The sequence below is a fragment of the Gavialis gangeticus genome, unplaced genomic scaffold (assembly GCF_001723915.1).
Source record: "Gavialis gangeticus isolate Ggan-Ray unplaced genomic scaffold, GavGan_comp1, whole genome shotgun sequence".
Lineage (NCBI taxonomy): Eukaryota > Metazoa > Chordata > Crocodylia > Gavialidae > Gavialis > Gavialis gangeticus.
Window position 1 is genome coordinate 27,999,310 of NW_017728995.1, and position 5,090 is coordinate 28,004,399.

The following is a 5,090-nucleotide window of genomic DNA, read 5'->3' on the forward strand; positions in this document are numbered from 1 at the left end:
TGGGCTTAGTTTAAAGCCCGGAGGAGCAGGTCAGCCAGTCTGGCTGAGAAGAGCCTCCTCCCCAGGGGAGAGAGGTGGAGGCCATCTCTTCCCAGCAGCTCGCTGCCTCTCTCACCAAAGAGCGGGCTGTGGTCGTGATGAGGCTCTTAAAGCTATCTCAAAGTAAGCAACTAAAGATTGAGGTACCTTGAATTCCTAGTCAGCTTTGAGAATTTAGGCTAGTCATTTTTTTAAACTTTTTATTTGGAAAGTATATGTCCTCAGGAAGCTTGCCAGCATGCTAGGAGACTGAAACGGGTCAGTGTCGTTCTCATATTTTCTTTTTAAAATATGAACTTCTAGTAAATGTGTTTATTTGTGCGTGTACTTTACCAATTTGGTTTTTTTTGCTCAGTTGCATTGTAATGATGATCCTTTCAATGTATTCATTTCTGAGTTTGTGCTGAGATGTACCGGTATGTACCTACAGGTTTCATACACTGAAAGCCCCAAACTCTGGAATATATCTGCCCTTTGGCGATGTCCTCAGTTGTACTCCTATTCTAAAATGAAAATGAGAGCAGCAGTGGTGCAGAACAAGTACATTTGCATTTTAAAAGCATGTCAGTTGCCAAAATCTTCATTTCCCATGGTTTCCTGGTGTAGCTATTCTTCCATTCTTGGGTGAATGAAGGCAGATTATGAGGAACCTCTAATAAAACATGAATATATGGAAATTTACTCCTGCCCTGTAAGAACCTACTTCTGCTTGGTTGCATAAGAAACTTAGTAGCCTACTGGTTTAGTGTGTTTTACATATCCCAGTCCAGCATCTGTTCCAGATATAATCCCAGCTCGGCTACAAGGTACTGGAAGTACCCATTTAGCTCATACAGTAGGGGCTTTTGGTTATAATTCTGCTGGTCAGCCCCCACTGATGCCCAGTGGGGCAGGAGATTCAAAGCCCAGTTACTTGAAAAAAGATCTGAATCCAGCCCATATTTAAATGAAGCAAAGCCAACCATCACAAAAACCTGCAGGCTTCACGTCTGAGCACAAAATGCCACCCGTGATGAAGCCACCATTCCTTTCCATCACTCGATAGGGTCCAGTCGAGTGATTCCCACAAATGCTGTGATGCTCAGTGAGCTTGTTAAAACATGTGTTGGCCATGTGAAAATCTTACCTTTTGCATTTAAAGAAATGTGTTACTAGTCGTCAGGGATGTGGAGAGCAGAAGAAATGCCATATAAGATCGGAGCACAGATCCATCCCAGTATCTCACTATGGCAGAGAAGGGGAAGAAATGCAAAAATCTAGAGCTCTTCGTTCAGAGATGATACCTCATATTAGACTTAGGGGGTCGCGTTGGGTAGGGGCGTGGCGGGGGTTGTGTTGGGGAGGGGTGTGGTGGCCGTGTATAACAGCAGCTTGCGGCTTCCCAAGTACCCCCGGTTCTTCGCGCCATTACGTTTCCGGGGTCGCACTAACACAAAGTTTGAGAAGCCCTGAACTAAGGAATCACAAAACGATTGTCTTTTTCTGCAAGCTTTCGAGCTCACATGCCCTTCATTAGGTTCAGGGAAAATTAAAGGTGGTAAAAAGTCCCCCTAGGTAGGCAATAAGCTTCACTTTTGCACAGAGGGAGCTGAAGATGGAAGTCTGTCCCTCAGGGTCCATGAGAGTATCTTTGTGGATTGCTCTTTGTTGCGCTAGCTGGTTTTGGATTTTAAACTTCATTGCTGAACAACAAAAAAGATTTCTACAGATCCCTGCCTGCCCTCAGACACCACCAGGGAAGGAATCCTGCCTGATCTACACAACAAAGAGCAACCCACCAAGACCTTTCATGGACCCAGGGGGACAGACTTCCATCTTCAGCTCCATCTGTACAAAAGTGAAGTTTATTTGCTACCTATGGGTAGTTTTTACCATCTTTAATTTTCTCTGAGCCTGAAAGCTTGCAAAAAAAAGGACAATTTTTTTTTTGCGATTTCTTAGTTGGTCTAACCACGAGCTCTAGATTTTTGCATTTCTTTTTTGTCTCAGACCAACATGGCTACCAAATGCATCCTAGAGAAGGGGAAAAGCATTTATACAGGGCTTGCTCAGATGGCTCCATCCCCTACCCCTCTTCCTTTAAATCTTAACTTCCAGCATTCAGAGGCCTAAAGAGGCTTAATCTGTAGGCTGAACCCCTAATGATCATACTGAATACTCCCTGGTGGAAGAATTTGCAAGGTGACTTGAGTGCACTTGCAGGCACAGAACCCAGGGGTGAATACAACAATCCCCAAATGTACTTTAAAGAAGCACCTTGTAATTTTAAAGCCCATCTGATGAGTTTGGACGCTATGTCATGCTTTGTAAGTGCTTGGGGGGTCACTAACACTAGTGACTGACCAGGCAGGGCCAGGACTGGGTTGCTGTGCAGGCTGTCAGAGAGCCAGGAGAAACGGCAGGGCCTGTCAGCACCAAGCGGCTGAGCGAGGAATCCCCTTTCCATTCACCGTGGCAGCCGAGCCTCCTGTCTCCTCTTTGCACCCTCCAGCCTCCGTTCTAATGAAGCTGCTTGTTTGGGGGATTCACAATGCTGCAGAATTTAGTTGCTGGTTGAAAACCTACAGCACTGCTCACGCGGCCCGTGGTCAAGCAGGAAGAGACAAGGGTTGCCCAGGGCAGCAGACTGAGTTGGGCTGGACTGTTTCCAGTTTGCTGGCAAAGTGGCAGAACGGGAGAGAAAGAGGAACAAGTGTGAGCAACAGCGAGTGCTTCAGCCTGGTACTGCACCAGGGTCACCCCATGGCATCCCCACATCCTTGTCTTTTGTGCTTTCGTTGCACAGCCCACTTCTCACAGGTGGTGATTCCTCCAGTGACATATCGGGGAAGATAACGGCAGGATCTGGGAGTCATTGTGGGCAGTTTGCTAAAAACATCAGCTCGGTGCCCAGCAGCCCTCAAAAAGGCAAACAAAATGTTAAGGATTATGAAGAGGGGAATTGTGAACAAAACAGAAAGGATCATCATGCCTCTTTCTAAATCCATGGTGTGTCCACACCTTAAATACTGTGCCCAGTTGTGGTCCCCAGACCTCAAACAGGGTATAGAAGAACCAGAGACGGTCCAGAGAAGGGCAACAAGGATGATCAGTGGTATGGAGGAGACTCCAGATAAAGAGAGGTTAAAAACTGTAGGTCTGTTCAGTTTAGAAAAGACATGCTTGAGGTGGGGGCCATGAGAAGGGTTCACAGAATACTAAATAGCGAAGCGCAAGTCAATAGGGATTTATTATTTATTCTCTCTCGCAGTACAAGAACTAGGGGCCAGAAAATGAAACTAGGAGGTATTCAGTTTACAAGTAACAAAAGGCAGTTCTGTTTCACACTGTGTGTAATTAAAGCGTGGAACTCGTTGCCACCAGATGTGGTGGAAGCTGCCAGTTTAGCCAGATGCTAAAAGCGATTAGACACACTCTTGGAGGAAAAGGGGCATCATAGCTATTGAGCATGGGAGTGAGGGGCACAGCCTCCGAATCAGAACTTCCTTGACACTGAACGCCGGAGGCTGCAAGTGAGAGAGGAACAGTGGAGAAAAAACTCTGGTCGTGCCCAGTTCACTGTCCCTTTCAGCATCTGCTCTCTGTGACACAGGCCTATTTGTTGCTTAAGCGACCATGGGACAAAGCCCACTAAGAAATGCTGTAACAGGAGACTGGGCAGGATGGACCCATGGTCTGACCCAGTCAATGGCAATCCTTATGACCATCCCTACTCTGAAGTGCCGTAGATGAGAACAGAGGAACTGATACACTGGGTGCATCTACACGTGTGCTTTACAGCCCTGTGGACTAATTAACTGCACAGTAAAGCATGACTGTTTGTACACGCCCTGCAATTAGGGCACAGTAAATTAATTTACTCCAGCATAGGATAGTCCCATCAAACACAGGTACTGTCTGACAGGGGAGTAAATTGTGCTTAAATGCACGTGCAGACAGTGACATTGGAATTAGTTTACTCCAGCTCAGGTTGCACTGGAGTTTATTCAGTTGCATTGGCGATGCGATTGGCTGCGGGGGGACCCCCCCAGTTGGCAATCTGGTGCCTCCCCAGACTCAGGAGGCACCAGTCACCTATGTTCAGTCACATTAATTGCATGTGTAGATGCGCCCAGCGACTCAAAGCAGTCGTCCACTTTGTCCACCCTGCTGCTGTCAGTGCATCGGTGCAAAGGACTCTTAAGATCCTTCCGACCTTGTGCCTCCACCGTCAGTGGGTGCCAGGAGCAGATGCTTTGGTGGAAAATATGAGAACCCTTTTGCTCTGGGATAAGAGGTTTGGACTATCTGAACACAGATCTCGCAGCTGGCCCCTGAGACTCTTTGGCAAAACCCGGACGAGATGGACTCCGGTCTGACCGGCAAAGAGCTGTCCTCGGAAACCCAGTGCATCGCTCGTGCGGCCGGTGGCTTCCCCGGGGCAGCAGAGCGAGCTGGGCTGGACTGTTTCCATTTCCAAAGTGGCAGGGCAAAAGAGGAACCGGCCCCGGGCCTGGGCCTGGCACCCCACCCGCGCTGGGCTTAGCAGGGCCACCGCGCATCACCCCTCGCCCTGGCTTCGCAGCCCTTTTCCCGCAGGTGGGGATTCATTTGGGGGCCCTGCCTCGGTGGCTCCCCTGTGTGCACGGGGGGTCCCTGGCAGCTGCCTCCCACAGCGGTCACCAGGCTGGGGGGCGCACGTGCCAAGCACAGCTTGGCGCTGGGTCTTCACTCCATGCAGCAGCTAGGGAAAACTGAGGCACAGGGAAGCAGAAGGTCACTCAATGCCCCAAGGATTAAACAGGTTCCGGGGACACCCGCGCCTGCCGCGAGGGAGGGCAGGCAGGCAGGGTGCCCCTCCCCCGGGCACAACCTTGCAGCAGGGGCAGGAAGCGGGCACGCGGGCGCGGCCCCTTTAACTGCTGCCGGCTTCGTGGGGGCGATATGCGCATGTGCGGCGCAGCCGCGCATCTTTCCCTCTCTCTCCAAAGGCACCCGTCTCAGGCGAGTGAGGTCATCAGCGCGCGCCGGCGCTGCGGCTGGGCCTGTGCCCACGTGAGGCGCTGCCGGGC